The sequence below is a fragment of the Conger conger genome, chromosome 1, assembly GCF_963514075.1.
Source record: "Conger conger chromosome 1, fConCon1.1, whole genome shotgun sequence".
Classification (NCBI taxonomy): Eukaryota; Metazoa; Chordata; class Actinopteri; order Anguilliformes; family Congridae; genus Conger; species Conger conger.
This window is the reverse complement of record NC_083760.1, coordinates 92,464,768-92,487,428: the sequence shown is the minus strand read 5'-3', so window position 1 is coordinate 92,487,428 and position 22,661 is coordinate 92,464,768. Positions and strand designations below refer to the sequence as shown.

General features: G+C 45.9%; 1 long non-coding RNA gene across 2 annotated transcripts; it reads left to right on the top strand.

Moving 5' to 3' along the window:
• Nucleotides 1-15,019: 15,019 nt before the first annotated feature.
• LOC133136309 (uncharacterized) lies at nt 15,020-20,890 on the top strand. 2 transcript variants are annotated; one of them, XR_009709510.1, is made up of 3 exons: nt 15,020-15,077; nt 17,053-17,150; nt 17,426-20,890. It is a non-coding gene; the product is annotated as an uncharacterized LOC133136309 (long non-coding RNA). The 2 variants fall into 2 exon arrangements; XR_009709509.1 differs by lacking the exon at nt 15,020-15,077 and adding an exon at nt 15,099-15,700.
• Nucleotides 20,891-22,661: the final 1,771 nt, after the last annotated feature.

Genomic DNA, 22,661 nt, shown 5'->3' with positions numbered 1-22,661 from the left:
AGTGATCATTCCACAATCAGTTTTGAGGCAGTTTGCCAAATTAAGAGAGGCTCCTCTGTTAATTCATCCCAAAGGTGATGAAAGTAAGTTGGGAAAACAGTCTCCACGCTGGCCCCCACAGTGTAGGGCAGCCTGTAGCGCAGTGGTTAAGGTACATGACTGGGGTAGCCTGTAGCCTAGTGGTTAAGGTACATGACTGGGGCAGCCTGTAGCCTAGTGGTTAAGGTACATGACAGGGGCAGCCTGTAGCCTAGTGGCTAAGGTACATGACTGGGGCAGCCTGTAGCCTAGTGGCTAAGGTACATGACAGGGGCAGCCTGTAATGTAGTGGCTAAGGTACATGACAGGGACCAGCAAGGTCGGTGGTTCGATCCCTGGCGTAGCAACAATACTATCCGCACAGCCGCTGGGCCCTTGAGCAAGGCCCATAACCCTGCACTGCTCCAGGGCAGGATTGTCTCCTGCTTAATCAAATCAACTGTTCATCGCTCTGGATTTTACAGGTTTGCGAAAAATAATAAAAAATTAGAAAAAACTGTATAAAGGCAGCCTGTAGCTTAGTGGGTAAGGTAAATGACTGGGACCCTCAAGGTCGGTGGTTCTAATCCCGGTGTAGCCACAATAAGATCCTCACAGCCGTTGAGCCGTTGAGCCCTTGAGCAAGGCCCTTAACCCTGCATTGCTCCAGGGGAGGATTGTGTCCTGCTTAGTCTAATCAACTGTAAGTCGCTTTGGATAAAAGCGTCAGCCAAATGACATGTAATGCAATGTAATGTAATGTATAAGATATATATATAAAGGACAGCACTGAGAGTAATAAGGCTGAATGTTGTAATATGCGTGATAAGGTTAGAAATAAGGTTAGCCAACAGGCTATTTGAAGGGCAAATTTCACAAGCTGCAAAATGTAACCCCAAACGCCTCCTTCAGTACTGCAGTGGGAAAAGAAAAGTTAAAGAAGTCAAGGAAAGTTCCCCCTCTCTCTCTCTCTTGCACTGGCACTGGGTTAGGACACACCCCGAAAGGCAGAAAAGCCACGTGACAGAGGTGAGGTAGATAAAACAGGTGAGTCATGTGACACAGGTGAGTTAGGTGACACAGGTGAAGGCAGTGCTCTCTGTGCCTCACTGAACTGCATAGCTCACTACCCCTCCCCTATTTCACACCCCGCCCCCCCTCTCTAAATTTTCCGTCCCCTCCCACGCTGACACTCTGATCTGATGAGACCTGGCCTTCACCCTGCCTGTGTGAAAGAGCACAGCCGCTATTTCTGTCTGCAGCTGACCGCAGTGCAGACACACTCACAACCTCACTCCTCTCTCCCACACACACACACACACACCCTCACTCCTCTCTCCCACACACACACACACACACCCTCACTCCTCTCTCCCACACACACACACACACACCCTCACTCCTCTCTCCCACACACACACACACACACCCTCACTCCTCTCTCCCACACACACACACACACACCCTCACTCCTCTCTCCCACACACACACACACACATACTGAGCCGAGCTGAACCAGGTCCGGTACACACACACTGAGCCAAGCTGAACCAGGCCCAATACACAGACACCAGGCCGAGCTGAACCAGGCCCAATACACACACACACTGAGCCAAGCTGAACCAGGCCCAATACACACACACACACACTGAGCCGAGCTGAACCAGGTCCGGTACACAGACACAGAGCCAAGCTGAACCAGGCCCAATACACAGACACCAGGCCGAGCTGAACCAGGCCCAATACACACACACACTGAGCCAAGCTGAACCAGGCCCAATACACACACACACACACTGAGCCGAGCTGAACCAGGTCCGGTACACAGACACAGAGCCAAGCTGAACCAGGCCCAATACACAGACACCAGGCCGAGCTGAACCAGGCCCAGTACACAGACACCGGGCCGAGCAGAACCAGGCCCAATACACATACTGAGCCGAGCAGAACCAGGCCCAATACACATACTGAGCCGAGCTGAACCAGGCCCAATACACATACTGAGCCGAGCTGAACCAGGCCCAATACACAGACACCGGGCCGAGCTGAACCAGGCCCAATACACATACTGAGCCGAGCTGAACCAGGTCCAGTAAACACACACACCAGGCGAGCTGAACCAGGCGGCAGGCAGTTTTCCGTCTGGTAATGGAAAGCCGCCACAGTGAATCGCGGTCCCCTGCTGGGCCCGACCCCCCGTGACGTTTCCACACGCAGACCGGACGCTCAAACGCAGGCTGCCTGCCACCACCACAGCTGAGCGACTGAGCGTGTGTGGTCACCCGGCAACAGCCCCTTACAATCCGCCACCGGATACTCCGAGAAGCCTTTTGACTACTCGGAAAAAACGCAGTTCTTTTTGCACATTTCTTTTTTTTAATTCGACTCATAAGCAACCACAAGCACCCCGGCTGCTGTGTGTGAAATTGGGGTGATAGTGAGCAGATGTGTGAGAGAGTGTGTGTGTGTGCCTGAGTGTGTGTATGAGTGTGTGTGTGTGTGTGTGTGTGTGCGCGCATGATAGTGTCTATGAGTGTATGGGTGTGTGTGTCTATGTGAAATTGGGGTGATTGTGTGTGTGTGTATGAATGTGCATGAGTGTGTATATAGGTATATGTGTATGTGTGTGTGTGTGTATTAGTGTTTTTGTGTACAGGCCATTCAGCCCAACAATGCTTGTAATTTCCTACCACGAAAGTGTACCTCGTGCTTACTCCTGGCTATCGGAAACAGCTTCCGAAACCCTGTTTCTTCGAAATATGTACTGTCTACGAAACACGCTGCTTACTCACAGTGTGGATTCCTGAATGCAGACTGTGTGAGTACACCGTATGGCACAGGTGTCAAAGTCCAGTCCTGGAGGGCCGTAGTGTCTGCTGGTTTTTGGGGTGTTCTGGGTTCATTCAAGTCTCTGATTGGTTAAAGTATTCACACGCCTTGTTCTCAAGGCCTTGATTGGCCTTAATTGGCAGCTGATTGAAAGGAAACCACAAAAACCTGCAGACACTGCGGCCCCCTGGGGATTCAGTTTGACACCCCTGCCGTATGGGAAGGTTGTTCTTTAGGTAGGTGTTTACTCCATACTGTACTCGTTAGGAGGGCCCAGAGAGAGGAAGAGATGGAGCCATCTCTGGGTCCAATCACACGGCGGGGGGGCTTTCTATTACAAGGGCAACTTCCATTCCACCACTGGAAAATAGGCGAGGGATGTATCACGCAGACTGCAGTATGTTTAGCAGACACAACAGACTTAGAGGACACTGTAGTTTTGCGGCGTGCCCACACTCAGCCAACCCCTTGAAATGTGAATATAATCACTTCATTTAGAGAAACCTTTCTCGTCCAGTTTCAATTCAATTCAATTCACGTATGCAATAGTAAGCAAGTATGCTGTTTCTGACATGGCCTAAGCTTCAAAAAGGGAGAGCCCTAATATACCACTTTAACACTGTGTACCACTATACCCCACACATGCTTAACTATACTATTACTGTAAGTACCTTACCACTATACCACTGTGTACCACTATACCCCACACATGCTTAACTATACTATGACTGTAAGTACTATAACACACATGCTTAACTATACTATGACTGTAAGTACTATACCACTATACCACTGTGTACCACTATACCCCACATGCTTGACTATACTATGACTGTAAGTACTATACCACTATACCACTGTGTACCACTATACCCCACACATGCTTAACTATACTATGACTGTAAGTACTATAACACACATGCTTAACTATACTATGACTGTAAGTACTATACCACTATACCACTGTGTACCACTATACCCCACATGCTTAACTATACTATGACTGTAAGTACTATAACACACATGCTCAACTATACTATGACTGTAAGTACTATACCACTATACCACTGTGTACCACTATACCCCACATGCTTAACTATACTATGACTGTAAGTACTATACCACACATGCTTAACTATACTATGACTGTAAGTACTATACCACTATACCACTGTGTACCACTATACCCCACATGCTTGACTGTAAGGTGCTCAACAGCCAGGAACCAAAATATTATCCCAAAATAAGGAACACTGGAGCCCAAGCTCGGAGGTCAACTCCGTCCATTTTAGCAGGTGCTACCTGAAAGTAACCGTCTCATATCAGTAGACATAATAATAACATGTTACTTCGCTGACACTTTCATCCAACATGACTTACAGTTGAGTAGCCCAAGCCGGGGGCCAATCTCCCCTGGAGCAATATGGAGTTAAGGCCCTTAAGCTTAAGGGCCCAACACAGGGGCATGCACCACCAGCCTTTCCGGGTCCCAGTCATGTACCTTAGCCACCAGGCTACAGGCTGCACTGATCTGGGCCGAATTCTGGACAGTTCCAGCTGGCAGCAATGAAATCAGGTGTAATTACCCTTCAAGTGTTTTTTTACTGCACAACGTTAAATTCAATTCAAACTGAGGCTCATTTGAGAAAATTGAGGTTAAAGTGCTGAATGAACACAGAAAAGCCCCACGGATCCACCTGGCTTTCTCCTTGGGTCTGAGGTCGAATTCTGGGCTCATGCAACTATTTTACTTGTACACATACACACTCACAGAAAAATGTACGCTAAAACACACCTGCACACACACACACACACACACCTGCACACACACACTCATGCACACACACACTCACACACTCATACACACACACACACACACACCTGCACACACACACACACACACTCACACACACACCTGCACACACACACACACACACACACACACACTCATGCACACACACACACAAGCACCTGCACACACGCACACACTCATGCACACACACACACACACACTCATGCACACTCACCTGCACACACACACACACACACTCATGCACACACTCACGCACACACACACACCTGCACACACACACACTCATGCACACACACACACACACCTGCACACACACACACACACACACACTCATGCACACACACTCACACACTCATGCACACACACCTGCACACACACACACTCACACACACACACACACTCATGCACACACACATGCACACACACACACTCATGCACACACACATGCACATGCACACACACACACACATGCACATGCACACACTCATGCACACACACACACACACATGCACACACACATGCATGCACACATGTGCACATAATTGCACACACATCTGCACACACACATACACACACAACACACACACAAGCACATGCACACACACGCACATGCACACACACAGACACACACAAACACACACACACACTTGCACACGCACACACTAACAAACATGCACGAACATGTACACACACACGGACATAAACACGCACACACACACTAACAAACGCGCACACGCTTGTGTGTGCACACAATTGCACACACATCTGCACACACACATACACACACAACACACACACAAGCACATGCACACACATACACGTGCATGCACATGCACACACACAGACACACATGCAGACACACACAAACACACACACTTGCACACGCACTCGCACACACACGTGCACACAGATACACATGGAAACGCACACACTAACAAACATGCACATACATGCACACACACACACACGCACACGCACACTCACAAACGCGCACGCACATGCACACACGCAGACACACACACGGACATAAACACGCACACACACACATAAACACACGTGCACATACACTCACAAACACACATGCACACGCACACACACACACAGGAATATAATGGGCTCCTGTCTCTGCTTCAGACAGGTGAAGAGAAGGGGGGAGAGACAGAGGAGTAGAAAAAGAGGGGAGAAGAAGAGAGGAGGAGAGAGAGGGGAGTCTGGCAGTCTGACAGGACTATTGTCTGCAGATGGGGCTTTGATTACAGCTGGGATAACACAGACACACACACACACACACACATACACACACAACCGCATACAAACACACACACACACACACTCACACAAACACACACACACACACACTCACTCACTCACACACACACACGAACACAAACGCACACACACATTCACTCACTCACACACACACACGAACACAAACGCACACACACATTCACTCGTACGCATTGCACTGCTGCCACACAATTGGCTGATTAGATAATCACATGAATAAGTAGGTGTAATAAAGTAAAAATGTTCCTAATAAAGTGCTCAGTGAGTGTATGTACATGCACACACACACACACACACATTCTCTATCTCATTTACAAAACAAGCATACACTCAAACTCACATCGCAGACATACAGTAGACCAGAGGTCACCAACCCTGGTCCTGGAGAGCTACTGGGTCTGCTGGTTTTTGTTTTCACCTTAAAATCAGCACCTGTTGAGACCCAGGTAACCAGGTGAGGTGAGTTAGCTGTGTAATCATCTGCTCTAATTGATAAAATAAGTGCAGAGCAACAGCGAAAAACCAGCAGACCCAGTAGCTCTCCAGGACCAGGGTTGGTGACCTCTGCAGTAGACCCTAAGTGAAACAAACTTGGACGACTTTATATGCCGTGATGATCAAAATTCTAACTTTCACACAGTCTGACCACAACGTCCTATGAATAACCGTTCATGAATGAAAGGTTGACTCACACACAAAAGCGCATTGGGTAAGCAGAGCCTGCCCTGATTGGCACGCCATGTGACCATAAGCCACCGCTCTCGGTTGATGGGGAGATCCCGGGTGGGAAGTTTAAAATAACACAGCCCGTTAAAAAACAGGTCGCAGACTAATGAATGAATGAATGATAGATACACACATTAAGCATGAGATTAACTTTTCACTCCTTAATGCATTTGTTAACTAATGTACTTATACATGAGCAAACCGCTAGGGCAAACATAGAATTGGGTAACCATTAACAAACATTACCTGCCCTTTTAATTCCAATATGAATAGGCAATAACTAATGTAGTTGTTAACATGAATGAATGCTGTACAAATATATTACCTGTACAGCCGTACAGATTCACTTCTAGTAGTAGTTGGGTTACAACTATATTAGTTCATGCCAATTCATGGGACCTTATTGTAAAGTGTTACCATAAAACATATAGGCTGGTGGCCCTTAACATAACAATTTGACCAAATTTTTTTTCTATATTAGTATCAATGGAGCCAAAGCTCCTCTTTTTAGGGGTGCATGGGCCTCCATGTGTTTTGGGGTCAAAGCAACTGATACTGGTAGATCAAGACTATTTTTTTAATAATTAAAATATATACATTTTGTTACTAAAATATATATTATAATAAGATTCCTGATGCCCTTTGACAGCAGGTGTATAGTGTATGCACTGTATGCATGAGTGTGTAAGTGTATGTGATAGTGTTCGTATGCGTGTACGAGTGGGTTAGTGTGTGTTACATGTTACAACCCCGGCTCAGGGAACATAACAGTGGAAACAGACACAGTTAAAGTGTTTGAAAATAACAAAATTTATTGTAACACACAAACTATGAACTGCTCAAAACAAAATGGTGGCCGTTGAAGCCCCTGCTGCAGCAGAGCCGGCTGCCAAGACAAAGAGAGAGAGCATGTGGAGGAAGGGGAGGAGTTTATATACTCCAGCCTATGGCAGGTGTGGCAGGTTAGTAATCAGTGCAGGGTACACCTCCTGGCTCCACCTGCAGGATGAGACTGGAACCACATACCCCCATACATAACAGTGCGTATGACTGTGAAACTATGAACATGAGTGCGTTTGTGTGTGTTTGATTGTGTTAGTGTGTATGAGTGTGTGTGCACACATATGACTGTGTTAATGTATGGAAAAGAGTGGGTCAGTGTATGAGTGTGTGCGTGTGCATATGAGTGCGTTAGTTTGTGTATGAGTGTGTACGTGTGCATATGAGTGCGTTAGTTTGTATATGAGTGTGTCAGTGTGTACATATACACATACTTACATGCATATACACATACTTACAAGAATGTGAAACTGCGTGGGGGGCAGCCCCCCCCCCTTGTGCACTGTCAGGGGTCATGACCTCTCTGGGACAGAGCACACTGAGATCTCTCGGTCTCTGTGAATTAAGGGCCACCATTGTCATGACGACAGCAGCAGCATTGGGTTCAACCAGATAATAATAATAATAATAATAATAATAATAATAATAATAATAGCTTTATTTATATGGATCGTTAATCACGTCACAATTTCCTTGACGACAGTGTGTTGGAGGACAGGTGACCATGGTGACCCGTTCATTTCGGTCAAACGCAGGAATTTAAAAATTATTATGATGGCGCCCAGTCAATATCAGTTTTCATATAAAGGTTGGACGGTTGACCTGTAACAGAAGAAAATAAAGAAGTAGCAATCCTCTGCCTGCCCTCTGTAGGACTGGGCTGCATCTTCAGTACAAACGTAGCCCAGTTAGCTACCGCTTACACAGCCTACACCTACGCTCAGCAGGTGAAAACACACAGTCACTCACAAACGGCAAAACATATCTTCTGCCCACGGCACAATCTTTCAGTAACAACATGGCATTTTTCACCTTGGTAATGAAGTCGAGGTTTCATTCATGGATGTGATATTTTAGTCAGGATCCAGCTGGCAATCTAGCTACGATACCACCACATCGTAACCACATCATCATTGATTATCCACTCATCTCAGTAAAGACTTTATGTGCAAAAGAGTTAGCTAGGATATAACCAGTTAGGATATACTATAAGTAATCATGGGGCCATATTTATTAGTTGATTTTGTTGTAAAGTACCTCATAGCTCCCTAGTTTGGGCTTTACACTTGGTAAAACTGGTCCTTTGGATTTTTGAGCTCATTGGCTCATGCTAGCTTGAATGTTACATTACATTACATTATTGGCATTTTGCAGACGCTCTTATCCAGAGCGACGTATAGTTGATGAGACTAAGCAGGAGACAATCCTCCCTTGGAGCAATGCGGGGTTAAGGGCCTTGCTCAAGGGCCCAACGGCTGTGCAGATCTTATTGTGGCTACACTGGGATTCAAACCACCGACCTTGCGGGTCCCAGTCATGTACCTTAACCACTACACTACAGGCCACCCAAATGTGAGGAAGTTATAAGATAGAACACATTAAAAGTAAACTTAAACTTTCCAGTGACAAAGTGATCCGAACAAACCTTTTTCTGATGCAAGACCTTGCCTACATATATTGCAAATAAACCGTGCTCTTCTTTCTGTTGAAAACCGGGGAGAGAGGAAGAAAGAGAGATACAGAGAGAGGGGGGAGAGGGGAAGAGACAGAGGAGAGAGAGAGGAGGGGAGAGATGAGGGGGAGGGAGAGAGAGATACAGAGAGAGAGAGAGAGAGAGAGAGAGAGGAGGGCGTGGAACTCAGGTCTCTGGCTGCTGCACACACACTGCCTTCACTCTGACACCCACCACCCCTCCGCCCCTCCGCCCCTCCACCCCTCCGCCCCTCCGCCCCTCCGCCCCTCCGCCCCTTCCTGTCTCGCCCTGAGAGGAAGTATCCGCCCCCCCCCAGAACATCCTCCGAATCCGGCCGCGGCAGACAGAGGGGACCTCAGCACGGCTTTAACATGTTTCCAAGAGCTCGGAGGCAGCCTGTGTGGATTCAGGACGTCCCTTTTGCTCCTTGGTTAGGAGAGTCAACTTGGATTTAGTGTCCTGGAGACCTGGGTTTAAATAGTCTTATCTGTGTTCTGCTGATCTTGCCCGGTGCATTTGAGTCTGTAATGAGGAGCATATGGGCAGGGTTTACACTTTCGGGATTATTTCATTGATTACCATACACCAGGCAAGATTAGTCAAATGAAAAGCATTTGAATCCAAAGTTATTTGCACGAATTGCATCCAGGTTTGTTTCGTGAAGCCGCTCCTCACGTCGCTGGCCTGTGTCAATGCTGCTAGCCCAGTGGGCACCGGCAGTCATATACCTGCGGCTGACACACGCATGTTCTCCTATACCGTGACCGGATCGGTAAGTATTTGCTGAATGAACGTAATGTAATGTCGTGCTATTTAACTCTCCTGCCCTCTCCACACAAAAGGTTCCCTTCAAAACAATTAATTTAGAGTCTAGTTGTTCGACGCTTGGCGCCAAAGTAAAAACAGAAGGAGCTTTTATTGTGGCTGTAATGCCCTCCACTCTAGTTGGAGACCGTCAAGGGACAACGCAATCGGTTACCAAAAAAACATATAGGCTGGCCCTTAACATAACAATGTACATCACGCCCAGGAGCAGGAAAAATTCAACTTTTTCTGGTGTAAGACCTTGCCTACATATATTGCAAATAAACTGTGCTCTTCTTTCTGTTGAGAGGAAGGGAGAAGGAGAGAGATACAGAGAAAGAGAGAGAGATACAGAGAGAGAGAGAGAGAGAGAGAGAGAGGAGGGCGTGGAGCTCAGGTCTCTGGCTGCTGCACACACATTGCCTTCACTCTCCCACCGCCCACCGCCCCTCCTCCCACCGCCCCTCCGCCCCTCCACCCCTCCACCCCTTCCTGCCCTCCACTCTCGTTGGAGACCGTCAAGCGACGACACAATCAGTGCCATCCTGCAGATGAGCGTCACAAGGCCTGGAAACGAGAGACGAGAATAGGGGTTAGCGGTTCTTAAAGACAGGGGTCTTGCATTCAACTGGGATTCTAACCCTGTGGCGCAAATGTAGGCGTTCAAAGCAAAGGGCGAAATCGAGAATGAACCGAACATTTAACGAGCATGTAACAAGGAAATGTTCATTTGAGACATACGACAGGATGTTAGGATGTGAAGCTTGTTTTCAGGGTTGGGTGTTCTTTTGAGACGCCTGTTCGGATAAACAGGCTCGCTGACTGATGGAGGTGTGAAAGTCCTGAACTCTTCTACAGTCTCACAAGCAAATGCTTCTCTGCACACGTCTATGCGCTTCACTTAGAAGAATTATTTTTTAACCACAAACAGAACATGCAAAAATATCTGTAAAAATAACCTCGGGAGTGTGTGCACCTGCAGTGCAGTCCGCACCTACACACAGGTGGCAGGAAATGACACACACTCATAGAGAGAGAGAAAGAAAAACTAGAGCAAGTGAAATCAGACTGCTGTGGTTACAAAAGCTTTTTCTTGATTCCGTGTCTGTGTGTGTGAGCGTGTGTTTGTGTGTGTATGTGTGTGTCTGTGTGTGTGTGTCTGCGTGTAAGTGTGTGTCTATGTGTGTGTGTGAGCGCGTGTGTGTGTGTGAGTGTATGTGTGTGTCTCTGTGTGTGTGTCTGCATGTAAGTGTGTGTGTATGTGTCTGTGTGTGTGTCTCTGTGTGTGTGAGTGTGAGCGTGTGTGAGTGTGTGTGTCTGTGAGCATGTGTTTGTGAGTGCGTATCTGGGTGTGTCTGTGTGAGCATGTGTTTGTATGTGTGTGTGAGCATGTGTTTGTGAGTGTGTGTGTGTGTGCGTCTGTGTGTGTGTCTGTGTGAGCGCGTGTGTCTGTGTGAGCGTGTGTTTGCGAGTGTGTGTCAGTGTGCGAGTGTGTGTGAGTGTGTGTGTCTGTGAACATGTGTTTGTGTGTGTGTGTGTCTGTGTGAGCGTGTGTTTGTGTGTGCGTGTGTGTGAGAATGTGTTTGTGAGTGTGTGTGTGTGTGTTTGTGTGAGCATGTGTTTGTGTCTGTGTGAGTGTGTGTGTCTGTGTGAGCATGTGTTTGTGTGTGTGTGTGTGAGCGTGTGTTTGTGAGTGTGTGTGTGTCTGTGTGTGAACATGTGTTTGTGTGTGTGTGAGCGTGTGTGTGTGAGCGCGTGTGTCTGTGTGTGTTGTGGCACCCCGAAATGCCCTCGGGGTACCACTGGGCCAACCTGGCCCTCATCAAGGGCCTGCCACTGGAGAATACCTGGGATCTCACAGTGTGTCTGTGTGTGAGTGTCTGTGTGCGAGCGCGTGTATCTGTGTGAGTGTGTCTGTGTGTGAGTGTCTGTGTGCGAGCACGTGTATCTGTGTGAGTGTCTGTGTGTGAGTGTCTGTGTGCGAGCACGTGTATCTGTGTGAGTGTGTCTGTGTGTGAGGATGAGTGAGAATGGGTTTCTATGTGTCAGGCACGCGTACATGCGTAATTCAGTGCATGAGACTACTTGTGTGTGTGTGTGTGTATAGTCTGTATGCATGTATGCTTGTGTGCATGTAAGTGTATGTGTGTGAGTTACTGTATGTATGTGTGTGTGTGTGAGTTTGTGTGTGTACGTGTGAGCTTGTGTGTGTGTGAGTGACTGTATGTCTGTGTGAGTGTGTTAGTATACTGTATGTATGTGTGTGAATGTGTGTGAGTGTGTCTGTGAGTGAGTTAGTGAGTGTGAGAGAGTTAATGTATGTGTGTGTGTGTAGTTGTCAAAGATCTGTGCTGATACCCCTGATGAACTAAAATGTAAGTCGCTTTGGATAAAAGTGTCAGCTAAATTATGGGAATGTAATGTAATGTCAACCAGGGGTAGGCAATTCTGGTCCTGGGATGCCAGAGATGTTCCAGGGTTTTGCTCCTTCCAAACCCATAATCAATGAATGTACGTGTCATCACCAAGGGCACTGGAAAGGCAAGTGTCCTAATAAGTCCGGCAAGCCTAAAAACAGTAATCCCTCACTGCATACTAGTCAGCCTATTAAGCCAGTGGGTTTGGCAGCAGCAACATACTGCCCTAACCTGGCTGAAACAAATACCTTCAATTGTAGAGACTAAACAACAAGAGAAAGTTGTACACTATTCACCGTATACCTCTGATGGTTTGGTATCTTTTGCAGGCGCAAGAGTGAAACGACCTATTTGTCACAGCGGGGAGGACAGAGGAACCAGAAGCAGACACAAAATGACAGGTTTACTAGCAAGCAGATGGAGGGGCAGACAGCGTAGTAGCAAACAGGCAAAAAGGTCAAACCAGGGTGTCAGTCCACAGGCAAAAGTACAAAGATAAATCCAATCAGAATAGTCGAAAAAGCAGGCAGGGGTCAAACACAGGAAATCCAAAAAAAAAAACAAGGGCAAGGACTCAGGAACAAGGGCTCAGGAACAAGGGGGCTAGAACTAGGGGAAGGAATAAAGGGCTCAGGACTCAAGAAACAGGACAAGACGAACTAGCAGCGTGCAACTGAAAAGGACAGGTATAAATATACAGGGGAATGAGACAAATTAGGCGGGGCATGGGAGTGAGGGCGGTCTAAAAAATAAACATCAGGTGAGACACATGAAAGGGTAATAGGACAATAACGAGGGGGAAACGAAAACGCGGACTGGATTCACAATGACACACATGTAATACAATACGGCTCCGGACTAGGGAGTAGGCAATTTGCAGAGAATCAGGAGATGCAGAGAAACGGAGAGACAGGTGCAAATACTTCACTGAAACTAAGCAAGTAATCAGTGATAGAATAGGGAGGCGGAGTTACAGAACAGAATTGAAACTGGAGATGCTTTAGTTAGTTAAGTGATTTAAATTATAAATACCCAAAACTAGTGAATGTTAGTTTGACAAACATATTAGTGTGTTAGTATAATTACTACTGTACAATTTCTAAGTTAGTTGAGATTAGTATATTGGTGCTATGTACAAACATGAAATGGAGAGAAAGCAGGAAGTAAGGGGATGCAAGATTGGAAGGAAGGTTGAACCCCGGAACTGCCGTAAACACCCGAATAGTGGGGCACGCAGACAGGGGAGTGACTGGGCTAGTAAACATTCAGACTCAGACATCACAGGGGAAGACGAGTGCAAAGACTAATGAATATAAACAGAACACCAGACATGAATATGAAAAATAATAAATTACAAGAATAATGATAATAACCAATGATAAACTAACAGACAGAAGACACACTATTAACTATATTATTAACATAACACTATTAAAATATTGCATGACACGGGAGCTTCACAGTCCCTAATATCCACAGAGGTTTTACCCTTCTCTGTTTATCCTGAGTGTTATATAACTGTGCCTTTGCATATAGTCAGCCTGGAGTCTGAGTGGGTGTGAGGTAATGTGATGCTTGGTGTCTGCCCTGAGTTACCTGTTGATGGTGTTGTGTTACTACTTGGAAATTATTTGGCTGGATCTCAAAAGTTTGGTGGGTCACAACCTCCGGTGGTTACTTCAGAACCCCTCACATTAGGAACGCCCGATGAAATGGGGGTAAAGTTCCCTGAGGTGTTTGTTTCATCAACATTGCTGATTGAAAGTCGAAATGGTTAGACATATTGTTGTCCACTTCACAGGATATCCTGTCTCTCCTGTGCATCTGTCCACAGATTCACATTCATGTAGCATCAGCTATTCTCTCAAGCAATGCAACGTGCAAAGCATCTTCATGCATGCCTCATCCACGCCTACAGGTTCAGGGTTTGAAGCTCAATTACAGGTTAAACCGGAGATAATAGTGAGGACTGCCTTATTAAATCTTTGATTCAGTGAAGAGAGACATCTCTCTCTGTCACAAACACACTTCTGGGCACTGCCTGACATGCTGATTTGGTGAACAAAATGTGTGGAACTGATCAGGGGAGGAGTGATGGAGGTGATGCACACACACACACACACAAACACACAAACACACACAAACACACACACACAAGCACACACAAGTACACAGACACAGAAACACACACACACATAGACACACACACACACACACACACACACACACACACACACAAGCACACAGACACAGAAACACACACACACATAGACACACACACACACACACAAACACAAACACACAAACACAGTCACTTGCACACACAAACACACACACAAACAAAGAAGAACATAGACACAAACAAACACACAAGCACACAGACACACATGCACAAACACGCAGAAATACACAAGCACACAGACACACACACGCACACATGCAGGTACCCACATAAACAGACACACAGGCACAAACAAGCACACAGACACAGACACAGACACACACGCAGACACACATACACGCACAGCTGGGCGGGGTGTATTGAGAAAAGGAAACTTACTGGACTGAAGTAGACTATTAAAGAGAGAAACCCGGAAGGCTTGAAAAACAAGTGAAGATCAGATGAGCCTGGCTCTTCATTGAAAGACTGGTGAGTCCCTCAATGGTCAAAGATTTACCGCCTATATAATTATCACACTTTATATATCTATTGTTGTTGTAGTGGCTACATGTCGTATGAGGAAATCCTTGTGGTCTCAGTAACTGGTGGTCAGTAACTGGTCATGTGTATAACCTGGAATGTGTATCCCTCACTGCTCTGAGGCTGTTCCTACAGTACCTGGTTCTTTATTAGCATTTTTTTTGGAGAAATTAAATGGCAAAGATGATGAGAATATTTACCTGGAGTGCTGACCACAGAGTATGCTGAACGACACTGAACGTAACACGCCCACCAAAAGGCAGGCTGCAGCTAATACCGAAGAACTAATACTAATACTAATACCAATACCGAAGAACAATTTATTTTTATACTTTTTTTTTTTAACATAGGCCTACCCTATGTAGGAGATAAGGCATCTGCCAAAACATTGTCCTTACCTTTTTTATGTTTTATTTCTAGGTTGTAACTTTGTTTTACTAGTGACCAATGCATTAATCTCTGGTTTTGATTATACATTCTAGACAGAAAAACTAAGGGATTACGGTCGGTGTATATGACAACCGGGACAGAGCTGGATCCAACATACACTTCGAAATGTTGTAACGCCAAAAGTAAGGCCAGTGCTTCCTTCTCTATTGTAGAGTAGTTTAGCTGGGGCTTAGTGAACAGAAACAGATGGGGTGATCAATTCCGCCTGCGTCTTCCTGCAGTAGCACAGCTCCAGCTCCCAAGGCACTCGCGTCTACCTCTAACTTAAACGGTAGCGTGAACTCCGGAGCGGCGAGCACGGGAGTATCCTCCACTGCCAGAACCTGCAGGTTCTTTCTGTATAATATACGCCGTATCCGTCATCTCCTGACGGAGAAAGCCACCCAGCTCCTCGTTCAGGCGCTCGTCATTTCCCGCCTGGATTACTGCAACTCCCTCCTAGCCGGTCTCCCGGCGTGTGCCATCAAGCCCCTCCAGCTGGTCCAGAATGCTGCAGCCCGCCTGATCACCAGTCAGCCCAGGTCGGCTCATGTCACCCCGCTTCTCATTGGCCTCCACTGGCTTCCTATTGCCGCACGCATCCGTTTCAAGGCCCTAGTGTTGGCATTTCAGGCTGCTAAGGGGACTGCCCCACCTTACATACAATGCTTCATCACTCCCTACTCCCCAGCGAGACCACTCCGGTCTGCCAGCTCCTGTCGCCTTATGGTTCCCTCTCTACGTGCACCTGGCGGTCGAGCTGCACGTTCACACCTGTTTTCTGTTCTGGTTCCTCAGTGGCGGAATGACTTGCCTAGCACTGTCAGGACAGCAGAATCCCTCCCCCTATTTCGACGCAGTCTCAAAACACACCTTTTCAAACTCTACCTTAGCCCTCCCTCCTGATTTCCCCCGCCCCTCCTTTCTGATATCCCTATCCTTGTCTAACCCCCCCCCCCCCCCCCAAAAAAAAAATTAAAAAAAATTTGCACTTATGACGACGACTATGTTTAGAACAGCATTCCATGTGTATTTTCCTAGTTCAGGATGTGATGCTTTGACTTGTGGTCGAGCCTATGCACTTGTAAGGCGCTTTGGATTAAAAGCGTCTGCCGAATGACAAAAATGTAAATGTAAATGTAAATGCACAACAAGGCTTTGACGCTTTCAAAGGCATGTTGACAATCTTGTGTCCAAACAAACTGTCTTGCCAAACTGAGCAAACATGTCAGGGGAGCTAAGACTGAAGAAAGATTACGGCAAAAGCTACGGTAGTAGCCAGCCATTCCAATAAACCTACGCAACTCGCGTTTGGTCGCAGGTGCGGGAAAATTGGTAACGGCCATAATCTTTGCGTTTACAGGCCGTACTTTACCCTGACCAACCTGCTTGAGTGATGCGTCCGTTTTCTGAGCGTCAATAAGCTGCTCGCGTGTGACTGGCAGCTTCATCGAAAGCATATCCCTTGACAAGTGTTTCTCCTTCACCTTTTTAGGCGATCTCTCGGGTACCGGGACATCGCTAGCGAACGGAGTGGCTAAGATGGAGTCTGACAAATTCACCTGCTCGCCCCATTTTCGTGCTTGTGCTCGGGTAAGCACACATGCAGGGTAAATGTCAGGGGGACTTTTCGAAACCTCTGGCGTAGCGTGTGTCTCAGGGTTTTTCACAACCTCTAGTACAGGGTACACTTTTCCACCTGCAATATCGTTCCCCATACTGAGGTCTATCCCTGGAACTGGTAGAGAAGAACGCACGGCTACTTTAAAACAGCCAGACATTAAATCCGTGTTAACTTGCACCTTATGCAACACGGAACACTAATAAAACCCATCTCGATTCCTTGAACTATGATGTCCGCCCCACAGGAGGACGTATCTGACAAAGGCAAGATCCTCGCCAGTAAGAAGGACTGGGATGCTCCAGTGTCCCTTAAAATTCGAACTGCCTTTTGGACATTCGGTTCCGCAACCAGAGACACAAATCCTTCAAATACGAATGGCCCGTAGCTAACGCTACCTTCTTCTCTGGCACTGGATACTGGATACTGCTCTATCCAACCTGGTAGGTTTTGGGGTACTGGTATTTTTATTTTTTAATAAATAGAAATCTGCTATTACATGACCCTTCTTGTGGCAGTAAAAACACTCCTGCTCTTCCTTAGAGCGTGCAGGGGGAGATTTAGGGGGTTTAACTGATGGCGCAACCTCAGCCTCAGCAGTTTTCCCACGAGACGTCGCAAACACACCTTTATGTGTGAGGGTAAACTCATCGCCAAAGATTGCCGCCTCATTTAAGGACGTAACCTTTTGCTCATTCAAATATACTACACACCTCTCTGGCGTGCACTTCTTAAATTCGTCCAATAAAATTAATTCTCGGAGTGAATTATAGTCTGTTGATTTGCTAGCAGCACACCATTTATCGAACAGAGTTCCCTTCTCCCTAGCGAACTCAACAAAAGACTGAGTCGAGGTCTTTCGGTAGTCTCTGAATTTCTGCCTATAAGCCTCCGGCACCAACTCATAAGAACCGAGCACCGCAGCCTTAACGACTTCATAATTTAAACTATCGGCAAGCGACAAGGTAGCCACTGCATCCTGCGCTTTACCTGTCAGTTTACACTGGAGCAAGGTGGTCCAAATGTCTTTTGGCCAATTAAGTGCAGTAGCAAGGCGCTCAAAAGTGCTAAAATAGGTATCCACCTCCGTCTCCCGAAAAGGGGGGATAGCTATGTGCCTTCGCACGTCATAGTGCGTAGAAAGTGGCGCGGGCATAACTGAGGCTGGTAACGTAGCAGCTTGCACAGCGGCGTTCTCCAACTCCAATTTACGCATCTTTAACTTAGTCTCCGCCTCAATCTCCAGTGTCCGCATAGCTAATATATGCTCAAACTCAATTCTCTGACCTCTTTCTAGGGCCTCTCTGGCTTCCCGTTTCTCCCTGGCTTCTCGTCCTAGTTGCAGGCGGGATAAACAAATTCTCAACCTCGCCCCAGCCATCGACTCAGACGACGCCGAGACCAGCGAGAGCCCTTCGAACCTCGGCAGAGTTACCGGCTGCGGCGGGGTAATCGGCAACGGCCTCTCCTCCTTCTCCTCCGATCGAAGTCGCAGCACCCTGCTCCAGCTCAGGTTGGACCGCAGGCAGGACAAAGATACCCAGCTCTACTAACTTATCCCGTACCACAGACCGAATATTTTTTTTCAAAGACTGTTTTGTTACCGGGATGCTATAATGCTGTGCAATAAGAATTAATTCTGCCTTACCACACTTGTCAAAACCAGAAACAGAAAGGTTTCTATGAAATGTTTCCACTTCAAACTCCGCGTGCTTGGTTTCAGTGTTCTCCATTCTGAATACACCAGTTTTTGTACAGCCTAAGAAGCCTACTCAATGGCTGGCGATATTTCCATCAAAACGCTCAATGTCCCGGACGAGCCCCCATTTTTGTTACGTTCTCAGGCGTCCAGGGGTAGGAGGGAGTACGCAACAAAATTATAATTAAATAAAATGACCGGGAGGATATATTTGAGAGTTATGGGAGTGAAAATGATCGAACAAACCAGAATTGAGGTGCAATAAAGTGTATTTACAAAAGTACAGTGGAGGTGATATTTACAGATTTAAACAAATATTCACAAGACAAAGACACATTACATTACATTACATTATTGGCATTTGGCAGACGCTCTTATCCAGAGCGACGTACAACAAAGTACATACCCATAACCAGGGATAAATGCGCTGAAAGACCCTAGAGGGAAGTACAATTTCAACTGCTACCTGTACAAGAAAGATAAGGACGAGGGCCAATATTTTTTTATTTTTTTTATTTTTTGAGAACAAACAAACAAACAGAGCAAAAGTGACTAAACTTAACTATCCAAATACTGCTTACCTAGCCAACTAAAAATAGCGATACATAAAGTAAATCACAAAGACAACAATTAAGGTTCACAGGGAGGTAGGGAGGGATGGGGAGAGGTGCTGCTTGAAGAGGTGCGTCTTCAGTTTGTGCTTGAAGGTGGGGAGAGATTCTACAGTTCTGACCTCAACGGGGAGTTCGTTCCACCACCGTGGAGCCAGAACAGACAGTAGTCGTGAGCGTGAGGTGGAGGTTCGGAGAGGGGGAGGTGCCAAGCGGCCTGTGGAGGCTGAACGAAGAGGTCTGGCAGGGGTATGAGGCCAAGGGACCTCGGTGTTGCCAAATGAATGAAATTAACAAAACCAAATAGAGCTAAAAACTGAATACATACTAATTGTTCCCTGAACAAAATAATATCTCTGTACTCTATAATCAAAATTACATAGGTGGCAATCACCCCTTTCCTAAGGTGTCTAAACAATTGTTCACCCTACGTGCAGCAACAGTGTATAGAGGCCTCTGTCTTACCTGCCCCCGGGCCTATACGCGGACAACCACATTCACACGAGTAGGAGAACAGATAAACAACATACATCGACAGGGTTCTCAATCGAATGAGCCGCCAAGCCTAGCATAGCCCACGTGGGGCAGCCAACACACAGCTTATGGAAACAGAGGAGGGACGTGATTGGTGGAGGCGGGACCAGGACAATGATTGACAGCAGGGACAGCGAATGGTAATGGTTGATGGCTTCATCTGCAGAGTTTAAGGGCGGGAAACAGACAGACACACATACGTGGAATGTAACAGACACGCTGCTGAAATGCACTCTTGCTTTCAGTCAAACTCTATGTTCTGAAAGTTATTTTGTTTGCTTGATACATAATTTCAAGAATATTCTGCTGTTGACATATGATTGTTTTATTTCAACTGTTTGCAAATTAAAGTTCGAGTAAAGTTAAAATTAGGAGTACAGAGCAAAAACAATAAAAATGTGTCACTGTCCAAATACTTATGGACTGCACTGAATATAATACTGCGTACATTACAGTTACAGTTGGCAGCGTAAAGCTTTGTGGGAGGGATCGTAGTCCTTGTTATACGGTTGTCTTAGTGATCCTAACTGACTTAAAATCACCTATGCCATACACCGTTGGACAGCGTATACTGTCCTCTGCTGGATGAAATCAAAACAGAGTGAATTGAAAGGTGCTGAAGTGGCTTTTAATACAAGTTGAGTTTTTCTTTTTTCTCGAATGGATAATAAATGTCTTCAATAAGATATTGTCAGTAGAATGGCATTTAATTTTGCTCTTCAGTATATTGAAATATGTCTGTGCATGTTTGCATGAATCCTAGAGTTCATGCTCCCAGATACACTCTTGTCCAATGTGTCACTAGTTGCAGATGAGACTGGGGAGGGGGTGCTTGTAAACTGGCCAAACTATAGTACCAGTCAAAAGTTTGGACACACCTTGCCCTTTTCTGGATTTTTTTATTCATGTTTTATTTCCACTGTTTGTAATCAAGCAATTCATATGTGGTCACAGTGCATATTTTATGAAACCATGTTTTTATATGTTTTGGTTGCACCCACCATGTAGTAATTACAGAATTTCAATGTTTGAGACACTTTCACATAATGTCAAATAAAATAGTATTTAGTTGCATATCCATTGCATAGCATGACTTCCTGATGTCTGTGACCTATCAACATCACCAGAGTCTGGATATCTTGTTCTCAGGTTGTCCTACAAACGATACTATAACTCTTTGCATTTTAATGGATCTCTATGGGAATTGGGAGGTAGGACTAGATTTGGCTGTAAATTATGCTGATACAGTATAGAACACATTTGTTGGCTAAATGGCTTTACGTCATCAAGGGTCTGAGGTATCAAACCAGCCTCAAACAACCCTGCTGCTACTAGATACACAGTAGATACGTCAAGGGTTGTCTCTCCTGAACAACAGGAAAATGAGTCAGGAGAAATGTCCCTTGTAGTATCTACAGCATATCTGGCAGCAGCAGGATGGTTTGAGGCTCATCTGATGTTGAAATATGAGAATCTGCACTTTGACACATATGAATTGCTTGATTACAAACAGTGGAAATAAAACATTGATCAAAAAATCCAGAAAAAGGCAAGGTGTGTCCAAACTTTTGACTGGTACTGTATGTGACAGTGGCACTAAGGACAACTAAGTCAAAAACACAGACACACAGACACACATGCACGCACACACACACACACACACACACACACACACACTCACACACACACTCACACACACACACACACACACACACACACACACGCACAGCTGGGCGGGGTGTATTGAGAAAACGAGACTTACTGAACTGAAGTAGACAATTACAGTTTTTTTTATTTTTACAATCGTTTTCACACTTGTCTCAATACCATGTCCTTTTTTTCCAAAACTCTTCACACAGTGTGCTTTTGAAACACACACCTGAGCACATCAGTTAACCTTTGGTGCAAAATGCTCAATATTCTCTGCATACCAGTATCAGAAGTCTACTGTTGGCCTGGCCCATGCAAAGGCTTCACATGCCCAAACAAACACACACGCAAGCACACACACGCAAGCACACACACGCACACGCGCGCGCGCACACACACACACGCACACGCACACACACGTACACGCACGTACACGCACACGCACAGCTGGGCGTGATGTATTGAGAAACTTACTGAACTGAAGTAGACTATTAAAGAGAGAAACCCGGAAGGCTTGAAAAACAAGTGAAGATCAAATGAGCCTGGCTCTTCATTGAAAGACTGGTGAGTCCCTCAATGGTCAAATATTTGATATTTTAGTTTACAAAAATGTTTTTAAAGCAATTATTTTCGTTCAGTGGGGATGTACCCGACTTAGTCCACCTCTTAGTACAACCACTATCACGTCGCAGTTATATAAAAAAAAACATCAATACTATTAAAAAATGCGTAGCATCAGAGAGAGGGGAATTTCGCGTATTGAGGATAATTACCATTATTAATACAGCATGAAACACAGTTAGGACAACTCCAAACCTCTACACTACAACCTGAGACAAGCTAGCTAGCTTCGGGGTTGGCCGACCTCTCCTCACGATGTCTCGCTTTTCCATCCAGTCCGTCTTGAAAATTGATTGATGTCCGAGACCAAGTCAATTTCTCCTCCTCCTTCGGCCATTGTAGGCGTAAAATATTCAAATTTAAATGTG